Source organism: Miniopterus schreibersii (genome assembly GCF_964146895.1).
Source record: "Miniopterus schreibersii genome assembly, chromosome: 3".
Classification (NCBI taxonomy): Eukaryota; Metazoa; Chordata; class Mammalia; order Chiroptera; family Miniopteridae; genus Miniopterus; species Miniopterus schreibersii.
The window spans coordinates 26041370-26060030 of NC_138103.1; the positions used below are offsets into that span (position 1 = coordinate 26041370).

Consider the following 18661-nt stretch of genomic DNA (forward strand, 5'->3'; position numbering starts at 1 on the left):
TGGCTCCATTTAAAGCCCGGGGTGCTTGATTCTAAGTAGAGTTGCTTTGTGAAATAGAGATTTCTCTCAGCAAAGACAAAGATTATTTGGAACATGTTACTCTTCATGATATCTACCAGTTCTAGACATCTTTTTTTTACGAATCTAGAAAGGATGTTTTTATAAAGCAATCAGCAAACTTGGACAATTTATGCCGACAGACTCTAAAAGTGGCTGTCCTGTTTACTGGTTTCTGACCCAAATCTGGCACCCAACGGTGACGTGAAAGCAGTCCCCGGTTAAAGTGTAAGGGGTGCTCTCATACGCAGCTGACAGGAGCATAAAATTGGTACAAGATTTCTAGAGGGACTCTGGCAATCTGTATCAAGAAACTGAAAAAAATGATATCCTTTTACCTCGTAAGTCTATTTTTAGGAATTCAGCTTACGGACGTAATCAGAGACACAGACAGAGATCAATGTCCAAAAATAATTACAAAATATTGGAAACTGCTTAACTATTTAAGGGTACTAGTTACCTGTGGAACATTCATATGATGGAGTAGGAATCATTCATTAAAATAATCTTCCTGTTAACATTTAAGTGATATGGGAAAAGACTTATGATATTATGTTAGAGTAGGATACAAAAATCCATAGGCCATGCAATTTTAGTTATGTAAAATATGAAAGAAAAACAACTGGGAAGAAATATATCAAGCATTAAAAACAATCATTTCTGGTTATAAGACTATGAAGTAACACTTATTTTCTTTTTATACTTTGCTGTATTTTGAAGATTTTCTTCAGTGAGCCTGTTTAATGTATTTTATATTGTCCTTTTATTTTTAATTTAATTTTTTAGGAAATGCATTCATGTGGGACAATATTCAAAAGGATATATAGTGAGTGTCTATTGCCCACTTCCATCTCTCCATTCATTCATTCATTCACTCACTCACTCATCAATGGCCTAGTTCTTCTCTCTGGAGGCAATAATATTATTAGTTTCACAGATATGCTTTCATACTTTCAGAGATATTTTATGCAATCCAAGTAAAATACTCCACACGTCTGTCTTCTTTTTCTCGCCCCTTTTTTATATATATCACAGCATGCCTATGTAAACACCATTCAGTTTCTTTCTTTTTTTTCTTTAATATACCTTTATTGATTTCAGAGAGAGGAAAGGAGAGAGAGAGAGATAGAAACATCAATGATGAGAGAGTCATTGATCAAGCCCACAAACTGGGCATGTGCCCTGACAGGGAATCGAACCCTGATCGCCTGGATCCTAGGTCGACGCTCAACCGCTGAGCCACGCCCGGCCGGGCTCAGTTTCTTTTTTAAAAAAAACTTCATATATTTAGCAGTTATGTCAGTATATAAAGAGCATCTTAGCCCGGCCAGTGTGGCTCAGTGGTTGAGCATCGACCCATGAACCTGGAGGTCATGGTTCGATTCCGGGTCAGGGCACATGCCTGGGTTGCAGGTTTGATCCCCAGTAGGGGGCGTGCAGGAGGCAGCAGATCGGTGATACTCTCACATCATTGATATTTCTGTCTCTCTCTCCCTTCCTCTCTCTGAAAGAAATAAAAACCTATTTTTAAAAAATTTAAAGAGCTTCTTAGAGTTTAGTAATTGTTGCATAGAATTTCATTTTTTTGGAGGTATCTCAATTTGTTTAACACTTAAACTGTTATCAATCTTTTCTTTGTTATACATAATGCTTTGATGAATGACAAACATATGTCATTTCAAACATATGTGACTTTTATAATCAATAACAGCTGATTAAACTGCCAACAGGGCTCTAAATAATGGTTTGTCAAAGAGGCAAATGCTTATTGTCCATGTTCAGCTTGATGGTGCAATGATGATTGTAACAAGACTCGGACGGGCAGGAGAGACAAGAAGGAAGAAAGCTCTTTCATGGGCGAGGGATGCAAACTGTCCTGAGTACAACATTAATGAAGTTAGTTAATCCATTTCAGGAACTCTTGTCCACCTAACTTACATCCATGGAACATCTCATTTAAAAATAATTTTCTTCCAGATTGTCCAATTTGTTGGTATATAGTCATCTTAATATTTTCTTATAATCCTTTGTATTTCTGTGGTATCCGTTGTCACTTCTCCTCTTTCATTTCTGATTTTATTCATTTGGGTCCTCTCTCTTTTTTTCTTGATGAGTCAGTTAAAGGTTTATCAATCTTGTTTATCTTTTCAAAGAACTAGCTTTTGGTTTCATTGATTTTTTTTTGGTATTGTTTTTTTAGACTCTCATTTATTTCTTCTCTGAGCTTTATTATTTCCTTTCTTCTGCTCACTTTGGGCTTTGTTTGTTGTTCTCTTTCTAGTTCCTTTAAGTGTAAGGTTAGATGGTTTATTTGAGATTTTTCTTGTTTATTGAGGTAGGCGTGTCTGTAATGCTATGAATTTCCCTCTTAGGACTGCTTTCACTGTGTCCCATGGATGGACCTAGAGGGTATTATGCTAAATGAAATAAGTTAGTCAGAGAAAGACAAATACCATATGATTTCCCTTATATGTGGAATCTAAAGAACAATATAAACAAACAAACAAAATAGAAACAGAATCATAGATATAGAGAACAGACTGATGGTTGCCAGAGGGAAGCGGATGTTGGGGAACTGGGTGAAAAAGGTGAAGGGATTGAAAAGTACAGATTGGTAGTTACAAAATAGTCTCAGGGATATAAAGTACAGCATAGGAAATGTAGTTAATAATAGTGTAATAACTACGTCTGGTGCCAGTTGGGTACTGAAAATATCAGGGGGAACACTTGGTAAAGTGTGTGATTGTCTAATTACTTTGCTGTACACCTGAAACTAATACAAAATAATATTGAATGTAAACTGTAATTGAAAAAATTTTTAAGAAATTAAAAACAATAAGACAAACAGAATCCTTGCTGTTAATCTACTGATATTATTTCACACTTATATGGGGCTTATAATTCTTTAAGTCACTTCTATAAACTTTACCTCATTTGACTCTTGTGGTTACCCTATGGAATATGGACATTAATACCCCATTTAATTGGTGAGGCAATTAGCAAGCACTGGGTCTTCCATATGGTTACTGTTCTAGTGTAGATCAGAGCCAGTTCCATCCTCTGGTCTCTTTCTTCCTGACCATGATGTATATTACAACTTTGGCCTTCTTAACTTCTTTCTTCTGACCACTATTTATTGCAAGACAACTTATTTACTTACTGGGGGCAATATTTCACCACTTGCTTCTCTTGGAGATTTTACCAGTATGTCACATTGCTTAAAACTAGACCTTCTATGTTGGATTTCTTCATTGAGATTTTATGGCTGTGGTGGGCTATTTCCAACTAAATATATTGCAGCTATTCTCATTGGCATTGAACTTTAGGGCCTCTGTCTCCAATTTATCTCAGTGTTGGAGCAGGCCCAGGGCTGTTTTCTGAGGAAAATCTTGGCCCTGCATGGGCTACTCACTCAACTCACCTCAAGCTTATTATCCTGGTTGGGCTCCTTAATTTATAGGCAAGGATGTCAAACATTCTGTCTGCTCTGCTGGCTGTGAAAGTATAAGATCAGCCCTTAATCAGCAGTATGGAGTGTCTGTCTTCCAGGTCCTTGTTGGAGGGCAAAACCCCTGAATTTTGTGCTGCCTAATTCTTAACTCATATTCAGCAAAACCCTAGTCTTTTCTGATTGTCTCCATATCCTTTATTGCCACCTATCTATAATACCTTTCTCTCCTTCTAAAATCAAACTTAAGATTTTAATGAATTCATTAATTCAGTGAACAAGTAGACAAAGAGCACAACTAGAAGCCAGTACTAGGTACCAGTCTAGGTGTTGGAAATACTGCAGCAAACAAGAAAAGTTCCTACTCTCAAGGGATTTATATTCCAGTTGGGAGAAATAGATAAATAGGCATTAAACAAACAAACAAGTAAACACATGGTATGTCAGGTGAATGTACATGCTACAAAAATTAAAGCAATTTAAGGAAATAAAATGAAAAGTGTGTGTATGCTATTTCACATAAGTAAGTTTGGGGAAGCTTCATAGTCATATAACATTTGGATAGAGAACTGAAAGAAGTGAAGGTGTGAGGCACTTAGAAACCGGAGGGGAGAACATTCTAGGCAGAGGGCATGGGGGACACTGAGGTCTGTAAGTTTAACTGGGCTTCTCATATTTGGGGAACAACAAGGAGACCAACCTGCCTCTCTTAGGAAAAGACAATGGGAGCTCTGGGGAGTGGAATGACGAAGGGCCGTGTCTTCTCGGCTCCTCTGCTGTTTCTTACCCCCTCATTCCCCGACAGGGCAATGAGAAAAGTACTGGCTGGACGGAAAATCATACTGATTTTTGGCCAACAGGACACCTCCTCAGTGGGGCATCAAGGCAAGTGACTGAGCAGCAAGAGAAGTCCTGTGCGTCCCCCGCCCCCCATTTAGAGGAGAGATTCTTAGGCAAGCAGCTGTGGTTTGCATTTGAGCATATGGTGGGGTCTGGTGTGGCCCAGATTTCACCCAAGTGTCCTTAATGAGCCAGCAGCTGCTTCTGCCACTGCCCCCCCATCCCTGCCCCATTGCCCAGCCTGCCCCGCCATCCCCATGAAAATCAGCTTGCAGGCAGAGACGTAGCCACCTCTCCAACTGCAGGGTGCAGGGGGAGGGGGCAAGAGGCAGCTTCCTTCTCTAATACAAAATCACTCCTTGGCACTGTGGCCCACTAAAATAACGGGCAATGCAAGGAGCTCCCAAAGTGGTCAGCTCTCCTTGGAACTTGGTAATGGCTCTGCAAATAAAAGACAGAAAACAAACACAGCCCTTATGCAGCATGTTTATGTTTGATGAAAGGCACGGACAGCTGGCAGCATTATCTACTTGGGGGAAGATCCAGGCTGTGTGCTGCAGCGGATCCTAAGATGATAAAAACCTTGGTTTTAAGACTGGTTCTGCAGCTAAAAGCTGGATGCCATCGGGCAAGTCACTCAGCTGCACTGAGCTGTCATTTGTCATCAGTAAAATGAAGGAACCAGAGCAGATAATAACCACTACCATGACTTCATTTTATGATGTTCACTATGTGTGGGTACTGATCCAAGAGTTTCCATGTATTAGATACACAATGTTAACTATCTCTACTTCAGGTTGCTCTCTCCCCCCATTTCAGAAGAATCCTGTTTTTCTTCGCTGTAATCTTACATAGGGCCCACGTTTTAAAAAAATTCTGCTTCCTTTGAAGCAGAACCAGGGGGTACAACTTCCACCCGTTTTAACCCGTCAGCTTCCCCTCCTGTCCTGAAGCGTCTCCACCGAGGGTTACAGATATAGCTGGTGGGAGTGTATTAGTGTCCTGTGGCTGCTGTGAAAACTTGCCACAAACTTGGTGGCTAAAAACGACACACACTTATTCTCTCACAGTTCTGGAGGTCAGAAGTCCAAAATCAGTGTCTCTGGGCTGAAGTCAAAGTGTTGGCAGAGCTGGTTCCTTCTGGGGGCTATAGGTTCCTTCGTTTGTATCTTGCCTTTTCTAGCTTCTGGACTCGCCTGCATTGGCTGGCACCTGGCCCTTCCTCACATCACTGCACCCTCTTCTGTCCTCACATCTTCCCACTACTCTTGTAGTTAAATGTCTCCTGGTCTCCCTCTTAGGAGGATGCTGGTAATTACATTGATCTACCCACTTAATCTGGAATCATCTCCCTATTTCAGGACCCTTAATTTAATCACACCTTCAAAGTCCCTTTTGCCATGTAAAGTAGCAATCACAGGTTCCAGGGATTAGGGGCCATTATTCGCCCTCCCACAGAGAATAGCTAAGTCTCCTCAGCTCTGTTAGCTCTTCCATACAGTCAGAACTGGGTAATAATAAAGTACATGTATGTATTGATTGAACCTTTCCCACCCCCACCTGCCCTCCCTTTGATCTCCCCTGTAAGGCTGTGCAGTGTATTGGGGAGCGTTTGCCCCCTGAACCTCTGTGGGGTGGAGCATGGAGCTGGTGACATGGTGGGGGTCCCAGTGCGCCTCTGTGGGCCTGCAGAAAGGGTGTCTTTGATCATTGCAGTAATGTCAATAACAATTATTTTCCCTTCAAGATTAGCTCCACTCAAGCTGAGTCTAAATGATATCAAAACAGCCAGTCAATTTGTTCAATTTACTCAGTCTGTCAATTTAGTAGAAAATAAAAAATCAATTCAATTAGTGGTTTGAGTGAATTGACAGGTTGTCTCACTGACTCCGTTGAGTCGGGGAAACCCTGTACACACAGCTCCAACATACTAATATGGTTCATTCTCTTAACTGGCCACTCTATAATCATGGTAATAGAAATAATACACTTTCTCTGCATTTTCAGATGTTTTAGCTCATTCAAGAAATTCCTCAGTGATGATCTAGTTGTGCCAACATCCTGAGGCAGTCAGACAGTTGAGGAAATTGAGATAGGGAGACTAAATAAGAAACGTAAAGATCCACAGCAATAATAACAACAACATATACCTCTTAAAATGTGCTAGGAACTGATTTAGGCAACTTACATATATTAGCTCACTTAATCATTTCCAAAACCTGTGAGGTAGGTTAATATCCAGATATTATCCTGATATTTTATCCAGGAATTATCCAGATTTCACAAGGAGTCAATTAAGGGCAGAGGCTGGGATTCAATCTTAAGTCTCAACGATCTGCTTTTCTCTTTAGAACAGAACTTCTCAACCTTGGTTCCATGTAAAGAGCCTGAATATATAAATCATACCCATAAGGTTCTACACCACAGCTCTATTTGTAATAGCAAAATACTGGAAATAACCGGGGAAGGCGATGGCACACCTCTGTGGTGGGGTAGTGTGCAGCTATGAAAAGGAGTTATGAAGGTCTCTACGTGCACAAGGGAGCACTCTCCAGGAGTCTGGGAAACACCAGGCTAAGTGGGGGTCTCCCACATTTATTTAAGAAAGGAGGGGATGATGTGTTTCCTGGTAAGAATCTCTGCATGGTACTTGTCCTAATTTCTTTATTAAAACTTTTTTGCATAGCAAAAAGGAAGTGATAGAGCAGGTTCCTATAAATTAAAAGACATTTAGATGATCAAGGAATTGTAACTCACAGAAAGAAACTAGGAAACTTTAAACTGATTTCAGTAATGATGTTGCAGACAGTAGTTAATACTGTCATTTGGAGACTGCTGTGTGTAGTAAGGGATAAAACAAATTAATAATAATAAACCAGACTTTTTTTTTTTTTTAAATCAAAGGAAGATGTTACCCATGTAAGATGATTGAGGTAAATAAGAACTCTGTAGTCCAGAATTTGAATTGGAAGTATAATATAGACTCATTTTTTTTCTTAAAACATAAAGCAGTTTCCAGCTTTTTCCATGAAAAAGGTCTAGAAACAATCACCAACTCAGCCGCAACAAGCACCCTTAGCACCTGGATCGCGGCCTCTAAATACTATTTTGCATAAAGTCAAATCAGGGTCTGTTAGAGAAATGAATGATTCTAGTTTGGGGCAGGAATGTACACATGGGCCTGGAGCACCTTGTCACCCAGGAGCGCAAGGAAGCTGTTAACAATGACAAGGCTCCCCCTGGCCAGAGGTAGGATACTTTGAGCAGAGCAAGAATAATAATAGCAATGGATTAAACACATCAAATATGTTTATATTACCAAGTTCTTAATGACATTCTAATAACAACAACTACAAACCTTTGGTCGTGTTTGGAGGGTGCTAGGGAACCAGCTCTTTGTTTTAAAAACTGGTAAATGAAGAGAAGGTCTCCAGCAATTCTGTTGCCTTTTCTATTTGAGCTGTGTCTCTGGCAAACACTTAGTCAGTAAAAGGACGTTTCTGTTTGATAGAAGCATTCTGACTAACATAAGTAGGAATCATAGAGTTGGAATATTATTTTTTGAAATCCCAAATAAATTAACAAATCTAGACAATGATTATTAATGACTAGTATCGTGAAAAAGAGACAACCAGACATTAAATATCTTTGATGGGAGTATACAATGCCACCTATGAAGCACTCTTATCAAATAATTCAAATGTGGATGTTATTAGGCCTCCATATCTAATGACTAATTTATAGGAAATACAAGGACAGAGGAGCATGTTAAACCACGTCATGGGGATTCAAGCAGCAAAATCCAGATGGTGAGAAACTCTACAGGACTCTTGTTCTCATATCTTCATAAAAGAAAAAAGAAATTGCATAAAGAGAGAGAGCAGGAGCTTGCAGATTAAAAGAATTCAGGGAGATGTATCAACAAATTCTAACAAACAGACCTTATTTGCATTTCAACCGAGACAAATGGTTAAAAATATATTGAACATCAGGGAAAATTAGATTTTGGCAGATTATTTGAGGAATTATTGTTATAAAGAAAACTTTTTTTTTTTTTTTAAAGAGTCTTTATGTTTCAGAGATACATCCTAAAGTTTGACATCTGGGATTTGCTTCAAAATAATTATATTTTGGGGGCTGGGAAGTGAGTGGGGGCAGAGGTGAAACAAGATTGGTTTCGAGCAGTTAATTACTAAAACCGAATGAGGTAGCCTAGTGTTCTGTCTATGTTGCATATTCTTAAAACGTTCTGTATAAACAGTTAACAAAATTTAGGGAGAAAGAATTTCTGTTGAATTGCCTGCTGTAGCGCCTGGGATGTTTTACTTTTGTTTGGGTTTGAAAGCTCCCTGCATGATTTTAATGTGCAGCCCAAATTCCAGAACCTCCTTTAATTTTCCTTAACCTTTCCCAGGGGGTTTGGAATTCAGTCCCACGAGAGCTACCTCCCGCTGGAGAAACGACCCTTTTTTCGTGATTGATCTCATCTTTACATTTTTCCCCGTTACCTCAGTTTCGGGGTTGCAAGATCTATTTTTCTATTAGTTTTTCTAATTTCCCCAGCTGGTTTGCAGCTTCAGGAAGTTAATAGCCATTTTGTATTTGACTTATTTTGCCCTCGAGGCCTCTGAGAATGACTGCCAATAATGAGCTGACCCAATTTTAGAAACCGGGCGTGGTTCCTAAGCATTCACTGTCTTTTTTGCTCAAAGAGGAAATGCCCGTCTTCAAGGGGATGTGCGTGCACCTCCTTTCAAGCCATTTGCAAGGTGCTGGCTGCTCCGGAGGGAGGTTCACAGTCTCTGCGAGGAGCTGCCTGCAGCTTGCAGGAGGAAGGCGGTGTGAGCGGTTCCCTAGGGCTGCTTCTACCCACCTGTCCGAGCCGTCTGTCAGGTCAGGAGAGCCATCTGGGAGGACACTTCCCTGCCCGGGGAGGGAGGATTTTCAGTGTGATGAGTGATGATAGTTCAGAGATTTCCTGCTCGGGGCTCTGAGCCTGAGGAACTAACGCAGCTGGTCTGCAGGGTGGAGCTGGGCCCCGAACCCAGCCGGCCCCGCTCTCAGCCCACGCCCCTGCCCGTTTCCTATGGGGCAGCCTGTCCACTCCCGGGCTCGTCCACAGGCACAAACACACAGACACCTGTTTACAGGTTTATTTATACATCCGTATACGTACGCCTGCGGACACACGGACTCATTCGGAATTCCGGATATGGTATCAGGTCTTGGAGCTCTCATGTCAAGTAAGACGCACGAGGCCTTCGCTCCCATCATGCGGGACCAGGAGGCACCGGCGGGAGTTCCCGAGAGTGTTGGAAAACGTGGGGCGGGGCGTTCGGTGGATCATTTAAAGTTCAGTCATCCTCTGACATCTTGAGCCAACCTTGAAAACCATCAAATCGCTGCTGTTTCCTTCATTTTCAAATATGCCAGATAATATAACTTAATTAAAAGAGTCATGATGGAATGTCATCGTAACAGCCAAATTACCCTCTGACCGTGACTTTATAGCAGTGGTTATCCAAGCGGGGACCCTGGATCAGCAGCACCTACCTCATCTGGGGACTTGTTGGAAAAGTGAATTATTAGGCCCCACCCAGAGTTACTGAATCAGAAACTCCTGGAGCGGAGCTCAACAACCTGGGTTTTAGGAAGCCCTCTGGGTGATTCAAACACAGCCAGGTGGGGAACCACTGTGGGAAGCCACCCCCTCAGTCCCGAGCTCCCTTCAATCACAGCTGATCCTGATACCCCTCACCTTTGAGAAGTTCCCTGTTTATCAGAAAAGAGCTTTCACACTCACTGTCTCACGTGTCCTGATGCGCCTGGGAACCACGGTCCCTCCTAGTTCTCATTGTTTCCAACCTTTAAAATCTACTTCGAGAACTTTCCATTGAGCTACGATTCCACCCAGCCAAGGACAGAGGGGTGAAAGGCGGAGGGAGGAGTGCAGCCGAGGAAAGGGGCAAAAAGGTGGAATGAGGTATTTGGTTGATTTTTCCATGCTGCTGAAGCCCACCTCCTCTCTCTCTCTCTGTCTCCCTCTCTCCTTCTCTCCCTCTGTCCCTCTCTCTGTCTCTCTGTCTCTGTATCTTTCTATCTCTTATCTGTTATCTATCTATCTACATCTATCTATCTATCTATCTATCTATCTATCTATCTATCTATCTATCTATCTATCATCATCATCATCTATCATCTATCTATCTATCTATCATCTATCATCATCTATCATTTGTCTGTGTGTCTCTCTGTCTTCTACCTGTCTATCCTAGTGTCTGCCCTTCTGTCTGTCCATCTGTGTACCTGCCTGTCTGTCTATATGTCTATTATCTGTATCTGTATCTGTATATGTCTATATGCATCTATTATCATCTATCTATCATCTATCTATCTATCTATCTATCTATCTATCTATCTATCTATCTATCTATCTATCTATCTATCATCTATCTATATCTATCTATCTATCTATCTATCTATCTATCTATCTATCTATCTATCTATCTATCTATCTATCTATCTATCTCTATCATCTATCACCTATCTATCTATCATCTATCTATCATCTATATCTATCTAATCATCTATCTATCTATCTATCTATCTATCTATCTATCTATCATCATCTATCTATCTATCATCTATCTATCTATCTATCTATCATCTATTATCTATCTATCTATCTATCATCTATCTATCTATCTATCATCTATCTATCTATCTATCTATCTATCTATCTATCTATCTATCTATCTATCTATCTATCATCTATCTATCTATCATCTATATCATCTATTTATCTAATCTATCTCTGTATCTGATAAATGGGAGTGGAAAGGCACAGAAAATAAAGGGGTTTGAGTATATTTTTAACTTCTAGGAGCCTCAGATTATTCAAATGTCGAAGTGTGTGTGTGTGTGTGTGTACTTGCGTGCATGTGTGGTTGTGTGCACCACTATTATTTCACACAAATAATATAAGGCTTTAAGGTGAGTACATACGTTATAACACAGTTTCTGAACCATGTAGAAGGTGGGCAGTTAATGGTAATGGTAGCCAAAAGGAATCTGGAAGGAGAAGAAATGGAGGGAAAGAGGGGAAGGAACGAAGTGCGAGGAGTGGGCTGAGCAGGAGGGAGGAGGAACAGAGGAAAGGAGAGACTGCAGGAAAGGCCTGCCCATGCCCAAGGAGAATTGACTCAACATATAAAACAAGTGAGTGGGGCCGCGGTGGCACAGGGCAGTGAAATGACTAAGGATCCTGGAGGGGGCCGCTGAAGGTGGGAGAGCCAAGTGGCATTATTATAAGGTGCCTCAGAAATAAGAGGGAAAGTACTTTTTAATGGCAGTAATGAAAGAACCTAAATGAATGTTCCTTCAAATGAATTGTGTATTTATGTTTCAGAAATGGAGATGTGCCAAGACCGCCTGGGGACCTTCCACACAACTCACCCACCCACTGCTGACCAAGTTGTGAAAATATATACCTGCCTCTCTCTCCAAGTCATTCTACCCGCTAATTATCTGTGAAGATTAAAATCATGAGCTGAAACTCCAAAGCTTTTTATGGGCATTAGGGGAGTATTAAATAGGAAGATTGGAAGCAAAATTACAGTTCCCCCAATAGATTTTGGGGGATTGATAAAAATCTGCTTTTAATTAAAAATATAAAGCAACAAGGCCTTCTATGTACAAACAGGAACGTCTTTGGGGCTTAATCTCATGTGCAAATGTCTACAGATATCTGCTGGGATCTCGGCCTCTGTTGCCTGGTCTGTGGACCTCTGGGAGGAATGATTGATAGGCTGGCTGGATTTTCGGCTGAGAGGCCTTGCTAAGAGATACAAGAAAACAGAGGCTGTAATGCAGCTCATGAGATGAAGTAATGGGCTTGTCTCTGTCTAGGTCAGGAATTCTGCCAAGCACTGTGTTTTAAATAAAATGAGGCTTTTGTGGTTCTTGGCATGGGCCTGCCAGTGCGGGCTAACCTTGGCATCTGTGTACTGGGCTTTCTCTGGAATGTGGCTGAGGGTTGATGCAGGCTTAGGGGCTCCCCAAGGGCAAGGATACTGGGCTTGGGGACTCTCCCTACCAAGCCTGTTCCTCCCTCGGTAAAGGCATCACTCACTTGCTCAAGCTCCAAACCTAGGAACCATCCTTGATTCCTCCCTTGCCACACACAGAATGATCTTTCTGTGTGAAGTTCTCAGCAGGAAAGGCAGTACAGCCTAATGCTTAAAACAGGGCCTGGGAAACCAGATGGCTTGGCTTTGAATTCTGGTTTCCACCACCTGCTAGCTTTGTGGGATTCACAAATAACTTAACCTCCCTGTGCCTCAGTTTTCTCAGCTGTAAAATGGGAACAATGGTACCTACTTATGCAAATTTTTGAGAATTTAATTGATGCAAATAAAGTACTTAAAACAGTACCAATATTATACATGTAAGTCTTCGTGTTCACGTATATGTTACTAGACATATGATAGTTAGCTATTGTTGTTATTTGCTATGATTATTCTCATCAAATTACCTTGCTCTTAAAAACCCCCAGACTTTTCCCATGACCCCCAAGGTCATGCATAATGCTGGCCTCTCTCTGTTCCTCAAACTTGTCAAGTTCTCTTTTTCTTTAAACCTTTGTGCTGTTTTTCCTTTTTTGCATCACAAGACACCCATTTATTTAATCACAGTAGTCAATCCTGCTACTACATTGTATTCTAATTTTTTTCTTTATTCTTCAGATTCTCCAGGCTTATGGATATCATCAATCTTCAAAGTCTTTCTAACCATCTATGTTGCAAGAGATGTGTGTTGCTTTTTTTTATTTTTTAAATCAACTGTGATATGAAGAGCTGTGCAAACAGTCAATCCCAAGAGCAGGGTTCATCTCCTTCACTTGTCTTTCTTGACTTCAGTCATCGCCTGGATGGGATTCTGCCACTGTTCTCAGAAAGGGCCATGGGGATGAGCTCCAGGGCATTGGTGAATGCTTGAATGGCCTGCTGCTGCTCCAAGGTCGGGCACTTACCTGCTGTTTGGCTAACTGGCAGAGCACAGAGGATTTCAGCAGCACCTCACCATACGCCACACCATTAACACGGATGAGGTTCTGCGTGATGCCCAAAGTGTCACAAGGGGATCACTTTGCATCCTTGATGATTGTGTCATTTCCTCCTCTGATGAAAATGGTTACAGACCTAGAGTTCTTACATTGCTCAATGGCAAGTATCTTGCCTTTAGTTGTCCCAGATGAGCTCTCTTTTACAAGCCCAGCAAAGCCCAGCTTCTCAGTTGTGGGCTCTGAAAAGTGCACGATTATCTCCCCTTCTGTCGCAATGGCAATCAACTGAATTTCAGGTCCTTCTACCCAATGAACCACAGGCAAGTTGTTGAGAAGAAGTCAATGATTTTTTCATCGTCAAAGCTCCATTGGCAAATAGTTAGGTGAGCGCCAGTTTTTTTAATTTGCTGAATCATGCCTCAAACGTCTTTTCGTATTTTCTCATGGGCTTTAAAGTCTTCCACAGAGGTCACATCCAGCTTATATGTCATCTTTGGTTTTGATGGTTCAACTGGACATGTGAGAATTGCAATCTTAGCACCTTCTACTAGTCTTGGCATTTGTGAGTAACTGAAATCCTTGTCCACAATCACGCCCTTAATAGATTTGGTGTCCTGCTCACTTTGCCTTCTACTTTGATGAGCTCACAGTCAGCGTCTCCACACTGCATATTGGCCACAGTGAGGATGACATTCATGGCAATCTCGGCCATTTGTTGGGAATGAACAGTTGTTAACCACTTTGGAGCCCAGCGAGGCTTTTGCAGCCTGAATTGGGCTCATTGTCCTTTATGTCAATGGGGACACTATTGCTGATCTTGTCCAGGTGCCCCATAGCAATGTGGGTGGTCGGCACATAGCCGTCAGTGACCCTGATCCGGTGAAAGCCACGGTCCAACAACTGCTTGGCTTCTTCCAACAAGGCACCAGCCAGGACAACCACTCCTATGGCTCGATCTCCAATTTCATCACCCTGTGATTTGGACCTGTCAGTTGGGAGCTTGGCAATCTCATGATCAACACCCATCATGCTCAAAATGGTGTCACCATCATTACAGTCACATTGCCATCTTTTCCCACTATCATTTGGTCCAAGTGATGCTCTTATTGTATTTTCTATAGCCTTTGCTGCCATTACATGAGACTTGAGGGCCACAAGTCCTGTAAGGCAGGACTTGTAGTCCTGATCCTTGGTGATGAGAAAAGGGCACCCATCCTCCTCAAAGGTGAGAGTCCCTGCAGATGCCATGGTGCAGCAGCCGGAGTTACTTTCCCACAACTAGCAGAGGCCAAGAAGCCTTTGTGCTCTTATTCCCTCCATCTGGAGCGCCCATCCTCACTCCTTCTGATGGCTATTTTGCTCTTGTTTCTCAGGTGTCTCTTCAAGTATCACTTACTGAGAGACACCTTCCATTAGCAGGCTGTTATTCAGCCTTCCACACCCCACATGGGGTTAAAGTGCATCTTATCTTACAGCTGGGCCCACTCATCCCTTCCTAGGAAGCCTAGCAAGGAGGCCATGCATCTGGAGTGGAGAGAGCAAGAGGTAACATGGTAGGAGGGTAGGCCACAAACGTAAAGGGGACCAAACCCCACAGGGCCATATAGAACATCACAGGAACTTTGGATTTTACTCCCAGTGACATGAGGAGTCACTGTAGTGTTTTGAGCAGAAGAGTGACATGCTGTGATTTAAGTCTTTAAAGCCTTGCTTTGGCTGCTGTGTTCAGAACATCTGGTCAGTTGATTAAGAGATAGCTCTTTAAAATGTTTGCAATCTAACAATGGCAACAAGACTGGCAATGCTACAAGATAGAAAGTGGCAAATGCAATGAAAGGCACGCACATCCTCGGCCAGCTCTAACTCCTAGGGAGGAGAGAGATTGATCTCAGCTGGGGTGAGGGGAAGGCGGCATCACAGCATTACAGAGGGAGGACCACTGAGATGGGGCTTGAAGGTGGGTAGGATTTGAACAAGAAGATCCGGTGGTGGGATTGGCATTGTGGGTCCTGGTATGTGGAACCGAGTGAACCCAGTAGTCCAGTAGCTGTTACCTAGGGCAGTGGGTGTCAGACTGGCCAAGGCCAGGGGAAGGCATGCCAACCACCGAGGAGCTGGTTCATGCACAGAGACTCCGTCCACCTTGTTCACCTACTGTGTGCTTGGCACATAGGAGGAGCTCAATAAATATTTCTAAAACGAGAGACTCCAGAGGGCTTGGCTTCTGACTGGATGCAGGAGGGGGGCCAAGAGAGAGAAAAAAGAGAGAAGTAAGGATGAGCTCATCGATTACAATAAAGGCTCAACTACTGGATGATACTCGGGGGACACAGGAGGTAAGGGAAAGACACAAACAAAGCAAACAGAATACAACTAAGCAAAACAAAAACCAGAAAACAAAGAGCATGACAGGACTAACCCCCTGCAGCAGAAGACCTGGGTTCTGACCCCCAGAGCTTCCAGACCTGAGGGGCTTGGGGAGCTGGGTTTTTTGTAGTAGTTAGGAACCCCCACCCTAGTGCCAGATTTCTAAGGTTCATATCTTGGTTCTCCCTCCTACTAGTTGCGTGATCTTGGACAGGTTACTTCACCTCTGTCTGTGCCTCAGTTTCCTCTGGTGACTGTGAGAATAAAGTAATACAGTAACGCGCCTCTTAGTGACAGGGATACGTTCTGAGAAATGAGTCGTGTGAACGTCACAAAGTGCACTCTCACAAACCTGAGTGGAACAACCTACTACGCACCTCGGCTCTTTGGTATAGCCTATGACTCCTAGGCTACAAGCCTGCACAAAACAACACGAGGTTAAATCAAGCACAAGAGAAACTGAAGCAATTGAGAGAGCAGTAAACACAGGATGCATGAGGCTTCTGCCGGTGCAGCGAACACGGCACACTGTTTTACAGCAAACTCTTTTTAATAAGTAGAGAGAGTCCACCCTAAGATAACAATAAAACGTATAATATAGCAAATACATGAACCAGTAACTGAGTGGTTTATTGCCATCATCAAGTGTGTACTGTGCATAATTATAGGTGCTGTGCTTTCATACTACTGGTAGTGCGTCGGTTTGTTTACACCAGCACCTCCACAGACATGTGAACGATGTGTTGCACTGCGACGTTACAATGGCCGTGAGGTCACTAAGCGATAGGAATTTTAGCTCCATTGTAATCTTCTGGGACTCCATGGTATATGCGGTCCATCACTGACCATACGTCACCGTGGCCCACGACTGTGCTTGCAGTACCCAGCACACAAGTGTCTGATATTGAACTGTTCCTTTTTATTGTTGTTAGGAAAAACAAAAAGGATCCTAGTCCAAGCAGAAGAAGAATGAAATGCCTGCACAGGGCCCGGGGTGGGGCCAGTGGGCACCACGGGCTGGGGCCACAGGTTGCACCCGTTGGCTCTGTCTGCCTTCAAACCTTGGGTCCAGGACCAAGTGATGGGCCCAGGAAGTCTGTGTGGCTGAGAGGGAGGAGGCAGCTTTTTGGGGTGACGGGGGAGAGACGAGGAGAGAGAGTAAGTGATTGTTAGTGCCGAGAAGCAGCTAGACTTTGAGCTCTGAGGACACCTAGGAAATAAACACAATTTCCGTACTGAGGGTCCTTGAAGGGAGCAAGAGAAACCTGCCCAGCAGGGCAGCCGCTCAACTCCCTGGTGCCCGAGGGCTGCTTGGTGGGAAACGCTGCAGAGCTGTGATTTCAACCGTGGCCCGAGCGGATGGGTTCAGTAGGCCGCGGTTATTTACATCAATGCAAAGGCTGCGTGTGTGTGTGTGTGTGTGTGTGTGTGTGTGTGTGTGTGTGTGTGTGTGTATTTCTGGCTCCTGGGGTCTGGAAAGGAAAAGGAATGATTGAAATGAGAAATGCGTTGAAAGGAAAAAATGGACAATCTAATAAGAAATTATGTTTAGCATAATCCTTTGCACCCCAGGGCCTCTGTGGGCTCCGCGAGGAAACTTATAGGCTCTCCAAAGACCTGACCCGTAGCAGCTGGGACCCAAAAGGAGGGCCCTGGGAATCACTTTCGTGCAGTCAGAGGACAGAGGGCTGGGTGGGAACCGAGAAGCAGCAGAGGGATGCCTCCTGGAATGTGTGTGGGGGTTGGGGCCCGTCCCACCCTCCCCTAGCTGTGTGACATTGGGCAAGACCGGGACCAATCTGCGTTTCAGTTCCCACATCTGTGAAGCGAGCAGAGTAATCCACCCTCCCTTGTGGGTGGCTGCGAGGATTAAATGGGTTACAATATTCACATGCTTAGAACAGCTTCGGGCATGATCAGCATACTTGCTGTCGGAGCTGGGGAAGTCCCACTTGGTTCCTGGGTGGAGGGGCCTTCCCTGCACCCTTGACGTTATTGCCACAGCAGCATCTTCTCGGAAGGGGAGCACTCGCAGACCAACATTGCACCCGTTTGGGTTGGGCTCTTTCCAGGGCTTGGGAACAGGCAAATGCTGCCTGATATTGTCCCTGGCTGGGGCAGCAGGGGGGAAATTCAGTACCTTAGCAACACACTGAGCTAACTCAAGCCCCCAGAAGCAGGGGCTGGGCCCTGCTGGTTTAACGAGGCGGTGGAGGCTGGCTGGAGTGTTCATCTGAGGCACACGGGGCGCTCCGGTTATTACTATGGCTTTAGGAAGAGAGGTAAATTTCTAGCTAATGCCTGCCTGTGTGTTCAGGGGAAATGCCCTCTCTCTCCAGGCAAGGGAGCCTGGCCACTGGCTGCCTTCCCCCGGCGATCCATGCACTTTGGCCGCTTGGCTGTGGCCAGGAACGAGGGCTGCTTCCAAACCAGTGGGAATGCCCAGGGGAGTGGCCGTGGGGGAGGAGGCCTGGCTAAGGCTCCATAAATCTCTTAACTCCTACTTTTCTCAGGGGAGAAGAAAACATTAAAAGAGTGTGTAGGGTTTTCTAGGTCTGTAAATGCCCTGTCCAGGGCTCTCCAGGGTTCCCTATGAATCAGGCCTCCCCCAGACTTGTGCCAAGCACATAGCTCTTGAGATAAATTCTGGCAGCACCTCCTGCTGAGTATTTTAAGAGCTCTTGGATGCAGCAAATGCTTCACCAGAGCCTCACCGTGGGGAAGCTGCCTCCTGCCTGTACGCCATCCTCAGATCCTGGGCGCTGGGAAGCCGGGCCCTGCTGTCCTGCCACCTCATGTCACTTGGAACCACTAATGAGCTGGGGATCATTACACCAAGGTCTGGCCCTTTTCCTCATTTCTCCTCACAATCCCTGGTGGCAGAA

The 18661-nt window shown here is 43.6% G+C and overlaps 1 pseudogene across 1 annotated transcript; it reads right to left on the reverse strand.

Moving 5' to 3' along the window:
- Positions 1 to 13078: 13078 nt before the first annotated feature.
- LOC308555065 (T-complex protein 1 subunit epsilon pseudogene) lies at positions 13079 to 14657 on the reverse strand (annotated as a pseudogene). The gene has a single exon. The product of its transcript is annotated as a T-complex protein 1 subunit epsilon pseudogene (transcript).
- Positions 14658 to 18661: the final 4004 nt, after the last annotated feature.